The following is a 24317-nucleotide window of genomic DNA, read 5'->3' on the forward strand; positions in this document are numbered from 1 at the left end:
TTCTTATGATTCCAAAAGTTCTTGGGCTGTTTGGTTTTTGAGTTCCAGACTTTGAGCTGTAAGGGACAAGTAGCAGGCCTGACATGAAGAAAGGTTTTCCCTATTGGAGAAGGTAGCAGGATGGCAAAGAGCCTATTTCAGAAACTTCCATAAGGCAGGAAAGAGTCAGAACAGGAAGCCTACAAATGTGTACCTGTTGCCCAAGGAGTCCCTAGCATTCCTTTCTAAGTTGTCTAAAGCAAGTTACTTGAATAATAGCTTTGGCAGGTCACTCGGTGCACAGATCCCTTGGATGAACCAGGTCAGGATGGAAGGCCTGGTTAGGGATTGTGTGAGTTACAGTTGACTGTCAACTTGACAGGATCTGGAATCACCTAGAGACCAGTTTCTAGGCATGTCTATAAGAGAGATTCTAGATTGGGTAGATCAAGATAGAAAGATCCACCCTAACTATGGGTAGCACTATTCCTTGGGCGAGAGGTCTCACACTGAATAAAAAGAGGAGAGTATTGCTCAGTAGTAAGAGCACTTGCAGTTCTTGCAGAAGACCTAAAGTCCCTAAACCTACATGGAGGCTCACAACCATCTGTAACTTCAGTTCTGGGGGATCCAATGCCACCTTACAGACAGTAGGTGTTCACCCATACACATATAATACAAATATATGTATGTATATATATTATATAATACAAATATATATATATATATTATATAGATAATTTTGATTTTTTGAGAAAGGGTTTCTCTGTGTAGCTTTTTTGAAGCCTATCCTGGAACTTGCTCTGTAGACCAGGCTGGCCTTGAACTCACAGAGATCTGCCTGCCTCTGCCTCCCAAATGCTGGGATTAAAGGAATGCACCACCACCACCCAGCCTAAATATATTTTTTATTTTTAAGATCTCAATTAAATTTTATTCCTTTTAAAAAATCTGTACACTGCCCCCCTTTGTTGAAAATAGATTCTTTTCTGATACAATATATCCTGATATCCTGATTACAGTTTTCTCTCCCTCTATTCCTTTCAGTTCCTCCTCACCTCCCCTTCCATCTACTCTCTGTCCACTCCCCTTCTGTCTCTCATTATAAAATAAACAGGGTTCTATGGGACAATAATATAATATAGCAAAATTTAACACATCAATATTGGACAAAAGAAGCAAACAGAAAAAAAAGAGCCTAAAAGAAAAGTCACAAGAATCTGGGCAGGCGTCTCCATGATGGGTAAGGTGACCTGCTGATGTCCCACGCAACCCAAGTCAGAAGCTCATTTTTTAATAAAAGGGGACCTGTAGGGCCCTGGCCCCCGTTTTGGGTAACTGTTGCCTTGCTTTCGGACCTTGACCTTGATATCCTCCCTATGCTAATTGCCTGCCAGGTTCCACCTTCCTGAATGCTTAAGGGAAGTTCCTTGTCTGTGTATCCTGAATAATGGGCGTTAACAGCTTAGATGCAAGATTGTAAAACATCAGTAGCGAACTTCTGCCCTCCAGGGTTCTCCCATTGTGTTGTAAGCCTGTATTTAAGACCTCCTCCCTCCTTCAATAAATGACATTTGGCATTTAAAATTAATATATATATATATATATATATATATATATATTAATATATATATAATTGAATGAATACTGCGAATGTAATCTATGAATACCACAAATGTGATTAATATCATGAGTGTAATTAATGAATATCATGAGTGTAATTTAAAAAATAAAAAAAAAATCACAAGAATCAAAGACCCACTTGTTCACACACACAGGAGTCCCATAAAAACATTAAACTGAAAGTCATGATATATAAGCAGAGGACCTGGTGCAGACCCATGGAGGTCCCATGCTTCAGTCTCTGTGAGTTCATAAGAGCTTTGCTCAGTTGATGGGGAGACTTGTTCTCCTGGCATCCTCCATCCCCTTGGGCTTCTACACTTTTTCTGCCTCCCCTTCCATGGGGTTCCCTGAACTCTGAGGGAAGGGATCTAATAGAACATCCCATTTAGAGCTGAGTGTTCCAAGGGTCACTGTGTGTGTGTGTGTGTGTGTGTGTGTGAGAGAGAGAGAGAGAGAGAGAGAGAGAGAGAGAGAGAGAGAGAGAGAGAGAGAGAGAGAGAGAGATGTCTGGCTGTGGGTCTCTGCATTTGTTCCCATGTGCTGCAGGAGAAAGTTTCTCTGATGATGGGTGAACAAGGCACTCATCTATGAGTATGACAGAATATAATTAAGAGTAATTTATATCACAACTTTTTTTAAAGGCCCATAGTATTTGATATTACCTCAAGTCTCTGCACTATCTCATCTTTGGTTTTCAGTCACTCAGCCAGTATCAGGTATGGGTTCTATCTCTGGAGAGCACCTTACGTCAAATCAGACATTGGTTGATTACCCCCCACAAGCTTTATGCCACCATTGCTTTGGCATATTTGGCAGGCAGGACAGCATTGTAGATCAAAGGCTGGGTTGGTATTTATGTTTCTCTTTTGGCAGCCTGCAGAGGACCTTCCTGTACCAAAGGCCACAGAGATGAAGGTTCTATGTGGGCACTGTCTCGACTTCTCCATGTTCAATGAGTTGTGTGGGTGTCGTCTTCAGCAATGGGATGTTGCTGTTAGTTTGCAGGGAGGACCTTATTGTCTTGGCAACAGCCTGGGTTGTTTGGGGATTTTCACGAGACCACTTTGGCCAGCAACTCAGTGGGATGTAACTCAGACCCATACTGGACGCTTCCTTTGATGACAAGAGATTTGGGACTCCATCTTCCCCATTATTTGGAGAATTCATTGGGACCGTCTTCATGTATGTTATGAAGTTTTCACTGCACTGAATTTCCATACTACCCCTCAAATGCCCTTCAATTCCAGCTGTCTCCCCACATTCCCTCCCTCAACCATCTCTCCTTTCCCCACCTGATTCTTTCATTTCAGACCACCACCTCTCGCCCCCAGTCCACCCATAAAAATTTATTCTATTTTCCCCTCCCAGGGAGATCCATGTGTCTGCCCTAGTCCCTTCCTCTGTGTCTAACCTCTCTGGCTATATGGACTGTTGCTTCTTATCACTTACTTAATGACTAATATCCACATATGGGCGAATACATACCGTGTTTATCTTTCTGGGTCTGGGTTACCCCACTCAGGATGATCTTTTTTCTAGTTCCATCCATGTGACATCCATCATGGTGTCATTTTTTAACAACTGAATAATACTCTATTGTGTAAATGTACCACATTTTTTTTAATACATTCTTCTGTTGAGGGATGGCTAGGTTGTTTCCATTTCCTGACTAGTATTAATAGAGCAGCAGTGGACATGGTTGAGCAGCTGTCCTTGTGGTTGGATGAAGCACCCTTTGGGTATATACCCAAGAGTACTCTAGACTCCAAGATAGCAGGATATTGGGGTATATGATTCCCATCTTTCTGAGAAACCATCACACTGATTTCCACTTCCATGAGCAATGGATGAATGTTCCCTTGTTCCACATTCTCACCAGCATGAGCTCTCATTGTGTTGTTGATCTCAGTCATTCTGACAGATGTGAGATGAAAGCTCAAAGTAGTTTTGATTTGCAGTTCCCTGATAGCTAAGGATGTTGAACATTTCTTTAAGTGTTTCTCAGCCATTTGAGTTTCTTCTATTGTGAATTCTCTCTTTAGATCTGTACCCCATATTTTAATTGGATTATTTGCTTTTTGATATCTAGTTTCTTGATTTCTTTATATATTTTGGATATTATTCCTCTATTGGATATGGAATTTATAAAAAATCTTTTCCCATTCTGTAGGCTGCCACTTTTTCTGACTAACAATGTCCTTTACCATGTAGAAGTGTCTCAGTTTCATGAGGTCCCATTTATTGTTAATCTTAGTGCCCATATTAATGATGTTCTGTTCAGAAATTCTTTTCCTGTGCCAATGTGTTCAAGCCTATTCCCCACTTTCTCTTCTATCAGGTTCAGTGTATCTGGTTTTATGTTGAGGTCTTTGAACCATCTGGAGTTAAGTTTTGTGCAGGGTAATAAGTATGTGTCTATTTGCATCTTCTATGTGCAGACCTCCAGTTTGACCAATACCATTTCTTATACATGCTGTCTTTTTTTTTTCCCAGTGTGCATTTCTGGCATCTTTATAAAAAAAAAAATCAAGTGTTCATTTCTTTGGGTCTTCAATTTGATTCCATTAATCTGTTTTTACAGATTACAACAACACCACGCCATTGTTTATTATTATCATTACTATCATCATCATCATCATCATCATTAATATTATTATTACTAAAGCTTTGTAGTACAACTTGAAATCTGGAATGGTGATACCTCCAGCAATTCTTTTATTGTTCAGGATTGTTTTAGCTATCCTGGGTAGTTTTTCTGTTTCTGTTTTCTGTTTTCTGTTTTTTGTTTTGTTTTGTTCGTGTGTGTGTGTGTGTGTGTGTGTGTGTGTGTGTGTGTGTGTGTGTGTTCCCATGTGAAACTGAGAATTGTCCTTTCAAGATCTGTGAAGAATTATGTTGGCATTTTGATAGGGATCACTTTGACTCTATATATTGCTTTTGGTAGGATGGCCATGCTGTGATACAGTCTCTGTTCTCTGTAAATATGTATTAGTCTCATTTGTTAGTAAAGAGCTGATTGACCTATAGCTGGGCAGGAAGAGATTGGGTGGGAAAGCTAGACTCTGAGGACACTGGGAAAAAGAAGGATGGAGTCTTGGAGGTTTCCAGCCAGAAACAGAGGAACCAGGATGTGTACAAAATGAGCCACGTGGTAGAACTTAGATAAGAAATATGAGTTAAGTTGTAAGAGCCAGTTAGTAATAAGCCCAAGCTATAGGCCAAGCATTTATAATTAATATTAAGCCTCCAAGTGGTTATTTAGGAAGCAGCTGCCAGAGAAAATACACCTACATAGCCATTTTTTTTTTACTGTTTTAATCCTACTGATCCATAAGAATGGGAGATCTTTTAATCTGATATCTTCTTCAATTTCTTTCTTCAAAGGCTTGAGGTTTTTATCATGCAGGTTATTCACTTGCTTGGTTAGAATTACCCCTGAGACATTTTATATTATTTGATACTATTGTGAAAGGTGTCATTTCCCTGATTTCTTTCTCAGTCTGTCATTTGTATACAGGAGGGCTAATGATTTTTTTTTTTAGTTAATTTTGTATCCAGCTACTTTGCTGAAAGTGTTTTTCAGCTGTAGGAGTTCCCTGGTGGAATTTTTAGGGTCACTTATGTATACTACCATATCATCTGCTAATAAAGTTGTTTTAACTTCCTTCTTATTGATTTGTATCCCCTTGATCTCCTTCAGTTGTCTTGTTGCTCTAGTTAGAACTTTAAGTACTATATTGAAGATACTGAGTGAACATCCTTGTCTTGTTCCTGATTTTAGTAGAATTTCTTTGAGTCTCTCTCCATTTACATTGATATAGGCTATGAGCTTGCTGTAAACTGCCTTTATTATGTTGAGGTATGTGCCTTGTATATCTAATCTCTCCAGAACTTTTATTTTTTTTTTATTTATTTATTTATTTTTTTTTTGGTTTTTCGAGACAGGGTTTCTCTGTGTAGCTTTGCGCCTTTCCTGGAGCTCACTTGGTAGCCCAGGCTGGCCTCGAACTCACAGAGATCCGCCTGGCTCTGCCTCCCGAGTGCTGGGATTAAAGGCGTGCGCCACCGACGCCCGGCTCTCCAGAACTTTTATCATTGAAGGGATGTTGGATTTTCTGCATCTGATGAAATGATGATGTCATTTTTGTCTTTTAGTTTGTTTAAATGGTGAATTTTCATGTATTGAACTATCCCGGCATCTCTTGGATGAAGCCTACTTGATTATGGTAGATGATCATTTTTACGTGTTCTTGGATTTAGTTTGCATATATTTTACTGAGTATTTTTGCATCTATGTTCATAAGGGAAACTGGTCTGTAGTTCTCTTTATTTGTTGGGTGTTTTTGAAGTTTTGGTATCAGGATAAGTGTGGCCTCATAAAATGAATTGGGCAATGTTCCTTCTGTTTCTATTTTGTGGAATAATTTGGGGGAGTATTGGCATTAATTCTTCTTGGAAAGTCTGGTAGAATTCTGTGCTAAAATTATGTGGCCCTAAGCTTTTTAAAAAATTTATTGTTGCTGGGCAGTAGTGGCGCACACATTTAATCCCAGCACTTGGGAGGCAGAAGCAGGTAGATCTCTGTGAGTTTGAGGCCAGCCTGGTCTCCAAAGCGAGTTCCAGGAAAGGCGCAAAGCTACATAGAGGAACCCTGTCTCGAAAAACCAATATATATATATATATATATATATATATATATATATATATATATATATAGTTTATTATTTATTTTCTGTGTGCAAGTGTCTGTGAATGAAGTGTGTGCCTGGCTTGGCACCTGAGTAGGCCAGAAGAACATGTCAGATCTCTTGGAACTGGGGTTACAGATGGTTGTGAACCACCATGTGGGTGCTGGGAATTGAACCCCAGACCTCTGGAAGAGGAGCCAGTCTTTTACTGCTAAGCTACCTTTCCAGCTCCTGGCCTGAGCTTTTTGTTTTGTTTTGTTTGAATATTTGTTTTCGACACAGGGTTTCTCTGTGTAGTTTTGGTGCCTGTCTTGGATCTCGCTCTGTAGACCAGGCTGGCCTCGAACTCACAGAGATTCACCTGGCTCTGCCTCCCAAGTGCTAGGATTAAAGGTGTGTGCTACCATTGCCTGGCTAACCTGAGCTTTTTCTTTGTTTGGGAGACTTTTAATGACTGTTCTGTTTCACTAGACATTATGGGTCTCCTTAAAATGCTTGTCTGATCCTTATTTGGGTTTGGTAAGTGGTACCTACCTAGAAAATGATCCATTTCTTTTAGATTTTCTAGTTTGGTGGAGTACAGGTTTTTAAAGTATGTCCTTATGATTCTCTGAATTTCCTCTGATGTTATGTCTCTTTTTCATTACTAATTTTGTTAATTTGGATATTCTTTCTCTGCCTTTTAGTTAATTTGGATAAGGGTTTGTCAATCTTATTGATCTTCTCCAAGAACTGACTCTTTATTGATTCTTCTTATTTTTGTTTGTGTATTTGCTTCTATTTTATTGATTTCATTGCTGAATTTGATTATTTCTTGCTATCTACTTCTTTGGGGTGTGGTTTCTCCTCTTTGTTCTAGAGCTCTCAGGTGTGCTGTTAAGTTGCTAGTATGAGACCTGTCAAGTTTTTTTTGTAGTCACTCAATGCTATGGACTTGCCTCCTAGCACTGCTTTCATTATGTCTTATAAGCTTGGGTATTCTGTGTATTTATTTTATTCAGTTCTAGAAAGTCCATTTTTTTTCTTAACTTCTGTCTTGACTCATTTTTTCATTCAGTAGAGAGTTGTTCTGTTTTCATGAGTCTGTAAGCTTCCTGTTGTTTCTGCTGTTGTTAATATCCAGCTTTAAACTGAGTTGGTCTGATAGGATATGCAGTGTTATTTCAATTTCCTTGTATCTGTTGAGATTTGTTTTGTGTAGTATTATGTGGTCAATTTTGGAGAGTTTCATGAGGTACAAAAAAGAAGGTATATCCTTTTGTGTTTGGATAAAATGTTCTGTAAATACCTGTTAGGTCCTTTTGGTCTATACTGTCTATTAGCACGATCATTTCTCTGTTTAGTGTTTGTCTGAATGATCTGTCTATTGATGAGAGTGGGGTGCTGTGGAATAATGCTTTTGTAAACTGGTTTAATAAAACACTGATTGGCCAGTAGTCAGGCAGGAAGTATAGGAAGGATAAGCAGACAAGGAGAATTCTGGGAAGAAGAAGGCTGAGTCAGGAGATGCCAGCCCATTGTCCAGGGAGCAGCATGTAACGGCACTCAGGTAAAGACACAGAACATGTGGCAACATATAGATTAACAGAAATGGGCTGAGTTTAAGTGTAAGAGCTAGTCAGTGGTAGGCCTGAGCTAAAAGCTGAGCAGTTTTAATTAATATAAGCCTCTGTGTGTTTACTTGGGTCTGAGTGGCTGCAGACACAGGAAATCTTTCAACTACAGTGGGGTATTGAAGTCTCCCATTATCAGTATATCAGGTTCAATCACTATCCCGGGTGATCTTAATTTTGGGAAATAGAAAACCAGAAGTGACAATATTTTGACTTATTCAAAACAAATAGGAAATGGATTTAGCTTAAGACTTGAGATGACTAGTAAATAGCACTCATATAATTTTGCACCATATTATATTGCTCATAAAGCTATTTCCTGCTGGAGGTCAATACCAAACATCTGGACAGTCAAAGCCAGGTTACATTTGTTCCTGGAGATGATTCCAAAGCCCAGAACCAATTGGGTTAGAGATGACTGAGGAAATCAACACTGAACTTAGCCATTTTCATTTTTCTTTTCAGAGGATTGTTGTACAATTTGGGTCGGGTCTACAATCTCTGAGGCTACTACAAAATCATCAGAATGAGTGATATATGTTAAAGAGAGTGGTTTAAGACAATTGTTTCAAATTACTATGTCTTTTAAAAGTTTTGATGATGAATTATTAAGACAAATGTTAAGCCAAACTTGGTTCTTTTGTTGTCATGGAGTTTACTGAATTAAGCACACATGGATATGCCTGTGCACACTCTCTCGAGTGTGTACACACACACACACACACACACACACACACACACACACACACCTGGTCATTTTAGAGAGAATGGAAAAGGATATATTGCAATGTTCTTGAAAAGATCATGTTGTTTCCAGTGAATGTATGTTTTAACTAAATTCCATGCTCTGTAATTAGGAGTTTGACTTATCTGGACACTGATAACAGTTTTTTTTTTCTCTATGCTCCAGCTACTTCCACATGCCCTTGAAATTATGATGAAATTGAAGGAAGGCAGAAATGCATTCCTTACTGCAGTGTGTGGGTCTGCTTTCAGCATTTAGTGGTTTGTGGTTATTTTTAACTAATTTTGACATCGAATGCCTTCTTTTGTTAATCTCATACTGTCACACACACCCCCAAAATCAACACAAAAAGATTTCTGAGGCAGCATGGAGAGCCAAGAAAAATTAAGGGGGACATGGGAAGCGAAAGACAGCCCTCCCTCTGGATCTAGTCTGCATTTCCTGTTTCCTGAGAGATATGAAATAACAAAACTGATTTAAAAAAAAAAAAGATTGCTTAAGAGATAATCTTTGCTTTTCTTAATAAAACTCCAACAACAAATAAACTCTGCTTTCCTAGGATTAGATTTTTGTGGCCTTGAGTTGAAGTACAGTGCTTCCCCTTATCCTTAAGTCAAAACAATGTGTTTCATAAAATTTGCAGCTTGAAACAAAGAGCAGAAACAGTAGATTCATGAAAAAGAGCTGACTAGAGATTACCCTTCAGAAGGATCTTCCTTCTGAGAGTTTCCAGACCTCAGGGGCCTTGAAGGTAGAGATAGGTTAGAGAGACAGAAAAGATAGTCCTGTTACTGGAGGCAGGGTGAGGGGTGTTGAAAGGACAGCGCCTTCTCTTTAAACCCAAGGAAGGAAGTGCACTTCTGACTCTTCTAAAGAAGTCTTCAGTGGGGAGGAGAAGCTTCAAACCACATGAGCTAGCCTGGCCTGGCTGCAAGGCCACTGTGCTGCAAGCTTTCTTATCTTATCAGTTCTGAGGGTAGGGAGGCAGGGAGGGGGAGAGTGTGGAGGGGGAGATGAAGAGGGCAGAGAGAGAAGAAAAGAAAGAGGGAGGGAGAGGGGGAGGGAGAGAGCTGTAGGGGTGTGGTTTGATTTGTGGGATTGAGAGAAAGACAGTTAAGGGCCCTGTAATTTAACCAAAACCCCAACTGCCTTACAAGTTCATTTACAAAAAGAAATTCTTTAGGAAAAATAAGTAAATGAGCTCCTATTGTTTTACTTAATTTCAAGTTTTACTTGTACTTTGCTTAATCTTTAAACATTATTGGAAATTACCACCTTTAAAGAATGTAGCTTAGAGAATCATAGAATCACCACACTGAGATGTAACAACATCTGAAGAGTGATTTTCTTGAGCAGTCTGCACCTGCCTTGGGGTGACTGTCCTTTTCCTAAGTCAGTCAGTCCCTCCGGGGATGCATAGGTGTGTGCTTCTGTACTTGAATCTGGAACCTGCACTGTCCCTGATCTTTACTCCAGAAACTCCTTGGCTTTGCTTCACTCTAGCCCATCCTGAAATTCTTTTCTGTGGCTGTCCCTGAGAGCAGGTCTAAAGGGTGGGTACTCTCAGGATGTTCTTAGCTGTGTCTCCTTTCTGCTGCTGACATCTCCAGATGCAGTTAACAGGTGGCTCTGTAAGATTAATAGTTGCAGAAACTGAACACAGGGTGACATCACATCGTTATGAGAAATATTAATGTAGTTATTCTTTTCAAAAACAACATGAATGGAAATTTAAACAAGTGAGAGGTTATATTTTTATTTTGCTTCAGACAAGGTCTCACTGTATAGCCCTGGTAGGACTGGAACATGCTATGTAGATCAGGGTGGTCTAGCATTTGTAATGCAGATTCTGCCTCCCATGTGCTGGGATTGCGACTGTGTGCCGCAGTGCCCAGCTAAGAGATTATCTTTATTTTTTTTTGTTTGTTGTTGTTGTTGTTTGTTTGCTATGGTTTTTCAAGATGGGGGTTTTTCTTGTGTAGCTTTGGCTGTTCTGGAACTTGTGCTGTAGACCGGGCTGGCATCAGACTCATAGAGATCCACCTGCCTCTGCCTCTCAAATGCTAGGATTAAAGGCATTTGCCACCACCACCCAGGGAGATTATCTTTTAAATCCAGTGATACAAATGGATTTTTAAAGATTTTTATTTGGAAACAGTTTCAAATTTATAAAAATAATACAAAAAAAAAATAATGCCAAGAGGAGCTGTATGCCTTGACTTTTCATGCCTCATTTTCCTGAACCATTTTCAAGTAAAGTCACACATATTCTAATACAAGAGTCTTTGATGGGGGATGATATACATATGTGTGTGTGTGTGTGTGTGTGTGTGTGTGTGTGTGTGTGTGTGTGTGTGTAAAGGGGACTTATTAGAATGACTTAGAGGCTGTGGTCCATCTGACCCAATAATGGCTGCCTATAAATGGAAGTTTCAAGAATCCAGTAGTTGCTCAGTCCACAAGGCTGGATGTCTCAGCTGGTCTGCAGTATATGCTGGAATCCTGAAGAAGTAGGCTCTAATACCAGTAAAGGAATGAACATGCTAGCAAGGTGAAAGAAAGCAGGCAAACAAAAGCTTCCTTCTTCCAAGTCCTTATATAGGCTTCTAACAGATGTGGCCCTGATTAGAGGTGGGTTTTCCTAGCTCAAAGGATCTGAATTAAAGGTGTGTCTTCCTGCCTCAAAGGTCTGGATTAAAAGTAGATCTTCTCACTTCAAATTAAGCAAAAATCTCTCACAGGTGTGCTCCTCCATTTTTGAGGGTTTTAATTAGTTCCAGATGTAGTCGGGTTGACAACAAAGAACAGCATCCCACTGGGGAAATAGAATTTCCTTTGGATCTGACAGAAAGATAGCCCAGAACTTGGATATACCCAACAGAGCCTGAAAACATTTGAAGCAGAAATTTATACAGAGACACGATGGTGCACACTTTTAATCCCAGCACTCTAGAGGCAGAGATAAGAAGATCTCTGTGAATTCACAGCCAACCTGGTCTACATATCAAGTTCCAGGTCATTCAGGGCTACATAGTGAGACCCTGTCTCAAAAAATATATATGAAACTATAATATACAGATGACTTTTTCAGTTCTACTAGTAATACATGTGATTGTAGAAACCACTGAAATACCCATGAACAGATGGCTACTTGAGGAAATCATGGAACATCCTGATCACGTAGCTACAAAACCACCGGAGGATGATCTGTCGTCATCTGTTGGTGTGGTCAATGTGGGCTGCTGCCAGGGTACATGCTTTACTTTTGTTTCCTTATCTGGATGTACTTTGGTGGAAAAGCGAATAATAACAACGTATCTGTGTAATGCTACCATTTGTCTTTAAAATGAGTATTTAAGTATCCACATCCACAGCTACCTGTCTGCCTATCTATGTCATATCAAGAGAATAAAAGAAAAAGTCTCATTGACATTTCTCTAGAACCCATTAGTTCCTCTGCAAGGTGCACACCCAGGAGAAGGAAACACGTACACTCAACACATAGACTTGTACTTGAATCCTCTTAGCAACACTATTCATGACAGCTTGAAGTAGAAACAATCCTAATGTCCACCAACTGATGGTAGAAAAATAACAAGAAATATTGTTGAGTCTTGTTGTAAAATAAATGAACCTTGAAATAATTCTAAGTAAAAGAGGTCAGGCACAAAAGGATACACATTGTATCATTCTGTTCCCATGAGAAGTGCAAAATGGGCAAAAGAAAAAGTAGAGAAATGGTTGGTAGGGACTTAGGGGGAGGGATGGTAGATATTGGTAGTGTGGCTAGAGAAGCAGATAACAGACATCTTATCTCATGTAGAAGACCAGGAACTGGGCACAGATGTCCAGTGCTGTTGCTTGTATCAGACAGTGCGCAGGTCAGAGTGAGTACATAGGGAAATGAAATAAAAACTACTCAAATTGGAAGGGAAAGAAGTCAAGTTATGGCTGTTTGCAGATAACAACCGTATATGTGAAAAAGAACCTACCAAAACCAACAAATAAAACCAGTGAGGCTGCAGGATTGACACACAGCACATTTATCTACACACTAGTATCCAGCATACAGGTAGATGCAGGACATATTGTATTTATCTATACGTTAGTACTGAGCAGACAAAAACAAGATCAAGAAAACTCCTTACAAAGAAGTTCAAGAGAATAAAGTGCTTAGAAACAAATGTCATCAAAGTATAAAACAAATGTTCTCAAAACTGCATTGTTGAAAGAATACCCCAATAAATGGAAAGAAATGCCTTGTGTGTGGGTTGGGAAACGATGTTGTAAAGATTGCAACACAGCCCAGATTGATGTACAGAAGTCAGAGTGTCAATGCTCACTGGCTTCCTGGTAAAATCTGGCAGACTGTTCTGAAAATTCATAGGGAAACTCAAGAGACCCAAAATAGCTATAAGCAACCTTGAAAAAGAAGAACAAAGTTGGATGACTTATACTTCCTGATTTCAAAACCTACCACAAAGCAAAGCAACCAGGACACCGTGGACTAAAATATTCCCAGACTTACAAATCAATGGTTAGAAATGCAAGTCCTGAAACAAGCCGGTGTATACATGATCGATTGGTTTTCAGCAAGACTGTAAGACAGTTCATTGTGGGAAAACATCATCAACAAATTGCACTGGGTAAATTAGAGTCTGACACACAGAAGAATAAAAGTAAACTTTTACCTCGTACTAGACACCAAAGTACTCAAGATATATCCATATTTAAATATGAGATCCCAAATCATAAAACCTACAGAAGAAAAAATAGGAGTCTATCATCATGTTCTAGAGTTCGGCAGTGGATTTCTCACGACACCAAAAGCACAGGCAAGGCTGAGCTGCTGTGGCACATGCTGGCAATCCCAGGCTGCATGTCCCTCCTCAGTACCAAAATGTAATGATGAGTATGAAGTTGCATATGAAAATAGACATTGTATAGCAGCTATTTGAATTTTGAAAATGTACAAGAGTATGTATTGTGTTATACGTGTTTATTGTTTATGTTATACATGTGGTGAGAGTACAAAATGAATGAGTATCCATGCTGACTTCAGAAGACAAAGAAGGGATGTTTGCATCCTCATTTGTCTATCATGTATCTATTTGTCTGTCAATCATGTATCTATATGGTAGTCATGTATTTATCCAGCTGTTTTGATGATGTCAAAAGCTAAACCCAGAGCCTGGTGAATGCTAAATACAAGCTGAAGCACTGAACTGTCTCCCTATGCTTATTTCCACCTGTAAAAGGAAACATTTAAAGCAAACATGGCAACATTTTAACAACTGCAGCATATGGACATCTCATTATTTACACATATTGAAATATTTTTAGTTTTTTTTTTTTATGTGTATGAATGTTTCACTTGTGTATGAATGTTTCACTTGTGTGTGTATATGTACCATGTGCATGCCTGGTGACTGCAGAAGTCAGAAGGCATCGGATCCCCTGGAATTGGAATTACAGATGGTTACAAACTATCATGGGGGTGCTGGGAACCAAAGGTGGATCCTCTGCAAGAGCAGCAAGTACTTCTAACTACTGAGCGGTCAAAGCAGGATTATAGCCCCAGAGCTGGGTAATCTCAAGTCAGCTCCTTTCCATGAACTTGTTGGTTTTCTGTTTCATCTTATTTGTAACATTGTTGTAACAACCGGTTAAAAATATCTTCAATTAAAGGTGTTGCCCACCACACTGGCTAGCCTTCTTTCTTGGGTATCCCAGGGCACTTGCCCACGGGTAGCATTACCCACAGTGACAATACCCCAAAGATTTGCCTTACAGGCTAATCTTATGGAGGCATTTTCTCAATTAAGTTTTCTTCTTCTCAGATAACTCTAGCTAGTTTTGAGTTAACGAAAAATCAACCAGGACAAGGCCTGATACATTACATGAAGTATCTGTCAGTTCTTTGTCCTAAGGGACAGACTACAGGAGGGTGTGGTCTGACACTTAGGTGGGAGATAAAGGAGTTGAGGATCTGTAATTTAACATCCAGCCTTTTTGTTTATATAGAAGAAAGAGAGGAAGAATTTTTATAAAAGGAGGGTGGTAGAGGAGAAGACCCATGGGGCTACAGGCATGGAATTTGAGTCTTTGGATTTTTTTTTTTTTTTTGATCAGAGAATAGGATTGGGGTGTGGTCTCCTCACCTTGTTTATAGTCAGATGTTGGTCTTGAGTAAGAGGCTGGTATCCAGATTTCAGTATCAGGAGGACATGGTCCATAAGAATCTGTGTAGCATGTTGAATTTGTCTGGATATATTGAATCACAAGGCAAATTAGAGCGGTATTACAGATACTAGAATCAAAACAGCTATTAAAGGAAGGTGTCTGTGTGTGTGTGTGTGTGTGTGTGTGTGTGTGTGTGTGTGTGTGCGCGTGCGTGCGTGCGTGCGTGTGTGTGTGTGTGTGTGTGTGTGTGTGTGTGTGTGTGTGTGCCAAAGTAGTCAGGACAACACACCTTCAATACAGAAGTGATTGCCAAAGCCAATAAGGCAGACATTCCTGGTGACATCATAGAAATATTATCTCTCAAATTAAAATAATCAAGCCTGTAGAAGCAGAAGTAGCAGATGGAGGAAACAGGTGCTTTGACTTGGGTTGGAAGAGACAGTTTCAAACAGTGTAACTATAATGTCTCAGGGAGAAATAGTTTTAGAAACCTTTGTTTAGATTTGTCTATTATATATATATCAGTGTTTTGCTAGCAAGTATGTCTGTGCACCATGTGCAGCCCAAGTTCCCATAGAGTTCAGAAGAGGGCGTCAGATTCCCGGGAACTGCTATCTAGCAGGTGGAGTCTTTGTCCAATGGAAAATCAGTAGCATCAATTTTACTTCGATTGAACATCACATTTAAGACAGTGTTGTAGAGCAAATCAACCTTGTGAGAAAACTGCACTGGCCAGGCAGTGGTGGCACAAGCCTTTAATCCCAGCACTCAGGAGGCAAAGGCAGGAGGATCTCTGAGTTCAAGGCCAGCCTGGTCTACTAGGTGAGTTCCAGGACAGCCAGGGCTACACAGTGAAGCCCCGTTTCAGAAGGAAAAAAATACATAAATAAAGGAAGGAAGGAAGGAAGACATCATTGATTTAAAGAGGTTTGATATCATTGTATTGAATTTTTACCTTAAAAATGTTAATAACCGTTAACCACCATATAAACCATCCTTAAGTTTTATCATATAAAATTAATCTCTAAGATGTCTTCTCTTAACCCTTTCCCTGTTATTGAGAATAGATTTTTTTTCTCATGTGAATATATCCTGAGTACAGTTTCCTCTTCCTCTGCCACTGCTAGTTCCTCCCCACCCTTCCCTATCTGGATCCACCCCCTTTTTGTCTTTCATTAGAAAACAAGCAGGCTTCTAAGGGATAATAATATAATATAATAAAACAAAAACTAACACATTGGAATAGAACAAAAGAAACAGAAGTAAAAAAAAAAACCAAGAAAAAGCACAAGAAACAGATATAGACACAAAAACCCAATTGTTTGCACTCAGGAATCCCATAAAAACACTAAACTGGAAGCCATAATATATACACAAGGAACCTGTAAGGTAAAAAGAGGGGGAAATGTATATAAATTAAAAAGCCCTGACAGGACATCATGAGACAGCAAACCTCCAAGATGCCATTGAGTTTGTTCCTGTTGGCCATCTACTCTGGGCATGCAGCCTACCCTTAAGTGTAATTTGTTTCCCCAGTGAGACTCCTTTGAAGAAAACTAAATTTTCATTTGCAAGGGGTTATCTATCCATTGGAGATTGCTTCTGGGTTGGGGTGAGGACATGTGTCTACTTCTTTCAGCTCTAGGACCCCATCTGGTGCAGACCCCTGGATAGATACTGTCTCAGTCTCTGTGAGTTCATATGTGTGTCTGTCATGTTGATTTAGAGGTCCCTGTTTCCTTGGTCTCCTCTGTCATCTCTGGCTCTTACATGCTTTCTGCCTTCCCTGCTTTGGGGTTTTCTGAACCCTGAAGGGAGGGATTTGATGGAGACATCCTGTTTAGGGCTGAGTGTTCTGAGGTCTCTCACTCTCTGTTTATTGTTTGGTTATGGATCTCTGTTTTGTTCCCATCTGCTGCAGGAGGAAGCCTCTTTGATGATGTCTGAACAAGGCACTAAGTCTTGACTAGAGTATCTGAAGCACCTTTCAATCAACCTTACTATCATGAGAAATAGTACCATTAGCAATAACATTTCCCAACCCATTAAAAGAGGGTTGAGTTCCAAACACACACACATAGTATGATACATCAGGTCAGGATCACCTATAGCCACACCTTGTTAAATTATAAGGCTTTTGTCTACCTTAAGTTCTCAGGTAAATCTCTCTACCCTTGGAAATTTTAAAAAGGACTCAAATGGTTGTTTTTTGAAGGACCAAGGAGAGAGAGGTCATAAGAAACACAAAGCCCAACTGGAGGGGTATTTTCTGTAAGTTTTTTTGTTTTTGTTTTTGTTTTGTTTTTTGTTTTTTTGAGACAGGGTTTCTCTGTGTAGCTTTGTGCCTGTCCTGAAACTCAGTCTGTAGCCCATGCTGGCCTTGAACTCACAGAGATCTGCCTGCTTCTGTCTCCCGGAGTGCTAGGACTAAAGGCATGCACCACCATCATCCGGCTCAAGAAATTTTTAAAAATTAAGTATTTTTAAGTGTGTGTGTGTGTGTGTGTGTGTGTTTGAATTTGAATGCCACAGATGTATAGGTGTATATGGTGGCCAGAGGAACTGAACTCTGGTCCCATGGAAGTGCTCTGTAATGAGTCTTTCTCTGTCCTGCCAGCCAGCTCCCAAATAATGACACAGAGACTTATTATTAATTATGAAATATCAGCCCTAGCTTAGGCTTGTCCCACTAGCTCTTATAACTTAAAATTTTAAATTTAATTCATATTTTTATTAATCTACAGTCTACCATGTAGCCTTTACCTCTCTCCCATTCTGTGTGTCTGATTTGTTCCATATCCCCATGGCCTCTCTGCCTCTCCTCTTCCCCAAGCCCTCTCTGTGCTCAAAGTCCCACCTATATCTCCTGCCTAGCTATTGGCCATTTACCTCTTTATTAAACCAATCAGAAGGCACCTTGGGAAAGACACATCTTCACAGTGCACAGATTCTCCCACAACAGTGCTCTTCCCTCATCTTTCCAGCTCTGGAATTATTTTTAATTAGCAAAGTCATGTGATTGTCTGTGTTTCCCAGGAATCCTTAATTGTAAGTCCCCATATAAAATCCTGTGCCATTCAAAATCATTCCCTTTAACCTATTTTATGAAAAGTATGTTTTATATTTATATAATTATACCACTTTTTAATCCAATTTTATTTTATTTTTAAATTCCTAAAACACCTCTTCTTTTGGAGAAAATAATTCCATTTTACATGAAAACTAAGGAAATTGGCTTTGAAACACAGAGAATGTAGAGCAATTAAAATGTATAGTCAAAGAGAAATTGTATTTATGATATAACTTAAAGAAAAAAACCACATACACACATACCCATGCATGCACATTTGTACATATCTATACTTTTTTTTTCAGGGATTGGGGGCAAGACAGGGTGTCATTATGTAGCCTTTGCTGACCTGGAACTCTTTGTAGACCAGGCTGGCTTCAAACACACAGATATATGCCTGCCTCTACTTCCCAAGTAATGAGATTAAAGATATGTGCCACCATGCCCAGCCACATCTACACATGTTAAAATTAGGCATAAACCTTTTGTGAGTTTAGAAGTAACCACAAGTCTTATTACTTAGATCAACTTTTTAGAGACAAAACATCAGGCAGAACATTTGAAATAGATCACATAACAAGCTGGTCACCAGACAAACGATACAGCAGTATTAGGAGCAACTTGTTTTATTTGTAAAAAAGAGAGAGAGAGAGAGAGAGAGAGAGAGAGAGAGAGAGAGAGAGAGAGAGAGAGAGAGAGAGAGAAGGCTAAATTGCAATTTGGTAACACTGGGTTCTGAAGCAAAGAAAGGAACATCAGCACCTGTAAAATCCAAATGGAGTTAAAGCATTGTTCCTGAGCTAACTTGTTTTGTTTTGTTTGAGATGGGAGTGTTAACTCTTTGCACTCAGGCTAGCTTCAGACTTGATCTTCCTGCTTCAGCCTTCCTTGAACAATGCTGGGATTACAGATATTTGCAGCCATGTCCTACTATTGTTAGTTTCTTGATTTGACAAATGTACCATAATATTTATAAGATGTCAATCTTAAAGGAAGCTGAATAAAAGATACACAAGAACTTTTCTGTAAATCTACAGTTATTTTTTAAGATGATTACATTATCAAATCATAGTCCATTGTTTTAAAACAGTTTAGCTTTCTTTTAATGAGAATTTAAGCATTTCCAAGGACAGGTATTTGAGTCTGTATATTTGCATACTGTCTTTTTCACGTGCAGAGGGCAAGTCTGTTGTACAGTAATAATACTGGTGTCATAAGGGCCTTTGAATGAACAAATGTTGAAACTGATATTCCCCCTTGCCAGTTTCTTTCTCTCCCTCCTTCCCTCCCTCCCTCCCTCCCTTCTTTCTTTCCCTCCCCCTATTTTCTTTCTTTCTTTCTTTCTTTCTTTCTTTCTTTCTTTCTTTCTTTCTTTCTTTCTTTCTTTCTTTCTTTCTTTCTTTCTCTCTCTCTCTTTCTTCTTCTTCTTCTTCTTCTTCTTCTTCTTCTTCTTCTTCTTCTTCTTCTTCTTCTTCTTCTTCTTCTTCTTCTTCTTCTTCTTCTTCTCCTTCTTCTTCTTCTTCTTCTTCTTCTTCTTCTTCTTCTTCTTCTTCTTCTTCTTTCTCTCTCTCTCTCTCTCTCTCTCTCTCTCTCTCTCTCTCTCTCTCTCTCTCTCTCTCTCTCTCTCCCTCTCTTTCCGAGTGCACCAAGTACAAGCAAAACACATTTCATGTTGTGGGCTAAGTAGCCAAATACAAATCACAATCCTGCAAGTTTTCAGTAGTTATTCTAAAGGCAAAGTTCTCAAAAGGTAAAGTTACATTGGGAAATCTATGACTAGCAAGCGATTGAAGGCTGAGTGAGTTCTTGCCAGGCCGACATGAAGGCTGAGAAGGCTGCTGTTTCTTCTGTCTTAAGTGAGGAGAGCCCTCAGCCTATCAGATGTCGTTGGTTTTGAAGTTCACATAGTCAGCAGTGTCTTATTTGCACTGAATATTTTTAACTATGCAAAGTGCGTTTACCATGTGATTTCATAACAGCTGTTTGAGGCAGAGGGATTTCCTTTTCCTCAGTCAAGCAAAGAAAGGGGGTTGTGAGACTTCAGACCACGAGGCCATTTGGTGTCACAGCTAGAATTAGAAATCTAGTCTTCTGGGAAGCTGGAGAAATGGCTCAGCAGTTCAAAACTACGGCTGCTCTTACAGAGGATCTGGGTTCAACTCCTAGCACCCACATGGCAGCTCACAGCTGTCTATAACTCCAGTTTCAGGGGATCTGACACCCTTTTCTTACCTCCATGGGCACTGCACACTGCACACACATGGTGAACATATATACAAGTAGACAAAAACACCCATACATTGAAATAATTTTTAAAAATACTTAAAAAAAAAAAGAAAAAAGGAAGTCTAGTCTTTTTTTTTTCCCTTTGACATTTTCCAATGTCAGTTTGCAGACAGAACACATGGGAGATCCTGGGCAAACTTAAGCTCAGATTCAGAGGGCCTTGACCAGGGTGGGACATTATTTTCAACGGGCTTCTAAGTTACCAATGGTTGCATTACCCTGTTCTGAGTGGCAGGCAATTAGATAAGGTTGGGTCTGGCTTTCCCTGTGAGCACTTGGCAATGAGGGTGGAGTTTCATGTCATGCTTAGCAGAAGAAAAGGTTGTTGCATCAGAAAACATCTTAATCCTGTTCTCAGGCAAGAATGAGTGACTTCAAGCTTTGGAAATGGGTTTCATCCTCTGTGGTAGCTTCCTTCTCCACATAATCCTCTGGAAGTAACTCAAAAATTGTGCTCTTGTGGCCAGGGCTGGAGCTAGTACCCTTTGATGCTCTGGATAGCTATTTACCCTTATGATTAACCTTTATCAGAAATTCCCAACTCAGTTCCTGATGCATTTGTGCTCTGGAACTCGAAGTTGTGTTCTTATTGACAGAAAAACCAAACTTGCCTACCTGGAATCTCCAGCATTTCAGGATGCCTGGAGCTAAGTACTTCGAGTCAGGGGCTCTGTACACACGGCATTTTCCCAAAGGACCCAGAGAGTCTTTTGCTCAGTGTATGAGATCTGCTTTGGTAAGCACACTACAGCCTAAATGCTAGTCACTATGCTGTGGCTGTGAAGAATGCTTCCCGAGGATGTGATACCTGTTCCCAAGGGCTAGAACTGGTGTGGGGTACGCCCATGGGGCTTGCAGGGGTCTTGCATGGAGGACATATGGACATACTTGCCCCTCCCTGAGCTGAAGATGGAAGTGGAGCAGAGAACAATTTGAAGCCCCCAGGCACAGACTCGAAATGGCAAACATGGCATTTCACTCTGCTAACCAGACTGACTGGTATGGTAAGGTATTACCTTTCTTTGATAAAATGCTCTTTGGTTTTCTAAACACTTACTGTGACCTTTATAAATATGACTGAAGAACAAATATCACACTGTTGATGTACTTCCAAATGTCAGTCCTATAAGGTTATCCTGGGTGAGTTTGTTCCAAGAAACTGCATTTCGGTGCTGAGCACAGCTCTTAAGTAGGTCACCAGGGTTTAAGTGATGGGTGATGTTACTCTAGTGTCACAGAAGTCTTATAGGAACACACACGTTTTGTTATTTTTTTTGTGTGTGTGTGTGGGGGGGGTTTAATTTTCCTTTGATGGTACTGGAGGTGAAGCCTGAGGCTTCATGCATGCTGGGCAAGTCATCCAACACTGAGGTATGCTCCCCACCCCCCCTTAAAATTTTAAAAATACGGTTATTTCTCAATGGCCCAGACTAGACTTGAACTCTTTGTTGTAGCACCGTGGCTGAGACTGTGGTACTACATTTTATTTGGGGTGGGAGTATAGGGTCCAAATAGTGTAGGTTGATTTCTAACCTTCTATCTTCCTGCCTCTGCCTTGTGAGTGCTGGGATTACAAGCATGCTCCACCATGCCCAGCAGGAAGGTAAGGTTCCTGCTGATGAAGTTGTTATTACCACCAGACATTCGCTGCTTTTGTACTGTCTCACTCAGCTAATGTGCCAAGTCCCACTATGCAGAGCTTTGGGACTGGTGGGAGCAGGAGAAAAGAAATAGAGCTCTTGTCCTTCAGGAGCCCACACTTGATCTAAGAAAGTAAGGCGCTTGAAACTAAGAAGCACAGCAATATACTAAGTTCTAACAGGTTCAGTGCAGACCTGCAATGAAAACTGATCTGTGAAGACAGGCAGTGATGCAGCGTGTGGTATGTGTGTGTGTGGGGTGGGGTGGGGTGGGGGGGTATTGAAAAGTACAGGAAATGTGGAAAATGAGGACTAGAACTATGGAGGGAAGCTGTGAAGGACAAGGCTGAAAAGGACAATTGGGCCATGTGAAGTGCCCTTGAAAACAAAGGCTAGAGTTATTCTATCCCAATGGAAATGAAAAGCCCTAACTTCAAATTTTACCTCTGGAAAAGTCATGGGGCTTCATATCTTTAAAGACAAAAGGAGACCTTCTTTCTTCTGAGTCTTACTTTGCAGGCCTGGAACTCTGCAGGCAATTTTCCTACATTAGCCTCCCAAGAGCTGGGGTTACAGACATATATCACCAGCTCTTAATAAGTATTTTAAAAATACTTTTATTTTGGAATTATTTCTCAACATCACAGATGAAAAACATTTTAATAAGATACAGTGAAATTATAGCATATTTTTAGAGAGATACCCGTAAGTATGCTGTGCTGATAACACTATTGATTTTCCATTTTTCTATTATAGGAAAAACCAATGGTAAATGTCCATTGAACTTTCAAAAGAAATTATATTTATGAAAGGACAATCTTCTTTCAATTAGCAACCTAAAAAAGAAAAGCCTTTTCTAAAAGCATATATGAAATGCACATAAATTTTGTGATCAGGTCTGTAGTTTCTAGAGGGAGTACAGTGAGTCAGAATATGTTGGCTTTGTTTCTGTTCTTCAGCACAACCGTGATATCATACATCAATACCATACATCATTTACATGTTTCCTTTGGACTACTGCAGCAGTTATGGCCATGCCTTTCGTTATCGCATGTAGAACCTGACCTATTCACAGCTCTATCTGTGTGTTACTTAGTCATCACTGGGTAAATGCTTATTTTGTTTGTAAAATTCCCACAGTTCTATCTTGTTTCTGTAACATGCATGGATTTGAACCATAAAAGACCAGGTTTTTTTTTTTTTTTTGTTTGTTTTTCCCCTCTTTAGTTTCTAGTATTTCATTGCTCATTAATACTTTATTCTTAATAAGGTCATGGTATCTTAATCCAATTTGGAGCAGAGCGGGTACAATGGAGCTGGGTTTGGCTAGGACAAGCTACGGGAGTGTGAAGATTGGTGTTGTCAAGTTGACAAAATCAGGACTCCTGGGAGATGGGCCTCTGAGCATGTCTGGGTTGAGATGGAATTCACTGAGTGGTACCATTTCCTAGGCAGGAGATCCTGGACTTTATAGGAGCGGAGGCAGCAAACTGAATACTGGCAATATACGTCTTTGCTCTGTTCCTTATTACAGATGTGATAGGCACAACTTCCTCCAGTCCCTGCTGCTGTGACTACCCTCCTATGATGGACTACAACACGGAACTACGAGGCAAAAGGAACTCTCTAGCTCTTGCTCCCCTATATTGCTTTGGTCTGAGTATTTTATCACATTAATCTGAAAGAAACTCAGGCACAGACACATGAAGGGTTGCTGCTGTAGTCAACTCTTACCTCCTGCCATGGGAGGTGGAGAGCAAATCAAACTTAAGTATACTTTCTAAACAGAATTTCATTATGTGCGTTTTACAGATGTCAAGCACTATGGCTTTATTGATAGTTCTAGTACTAAGTCCTAAAATAAAACAGTTCTGTATGGCGGCCTGTGTGCCCTAAAACCACCAGTAGCCTCACAGGGAACCCAAGTTGACTTTGCAATGAAATATACAGGTATACACATCTAAGTCAACGACAATGTAGTCCTGCTACAATGAAAACCTTGTGTAATTTTAGAAGCCTACTTATTTCCAGCAACATTATATACAACCTAGCATATACAATGAAATGGTAACTCCTTGTTCTGTTAGAGCTAAATCATTATGAGTATTTGGGTAAATTTATTTCCACGTTGTACTAAACATTACAAGATAATGTAAAATCTGAGTAGAAAAATGGGATCAAAAAAAAAAATGTGCTTTTTCCTTGAACCAACCTTGGGTAGTAACAACTATCTGCTAAGTAGGAAGTGTTTCTTGCTTTTTACACACTTTCCTTGCTATCACATTCAATTACAGACCTTATGTGTGCATCTCAGTACTATTTCTTTTGATTTAATGTGCTGACTAGTCTTATGTCAACTTGATACACAAACTAGAGCTACTCAAAAGGAGAGAAACTCAATTGAGAAAAGGCCTCCATAAGACCCAGCTGTAAGGCATTTTCTTAGTGACTGATGGAGGAGGGCCTAGCCCATTATGGGTGATGCTA

This window comes from Peromyscus maniculatus, chromosome 6 (assembly GCF_049852395.1).
Source record: "Peromyscus maniculatus bairdii isolate BWxNUB_F1_BW_parent chromosome 6, HU_Pman_BW_mat_3.1, whole genome shotgun sequence".
Classification (NCBI taxonomy): Eukaryota; Metazoa; Chordata; class Mammalia; order Rodentia; family Cricetidae; genus Peromyscus; species Peromyscus maniculatus.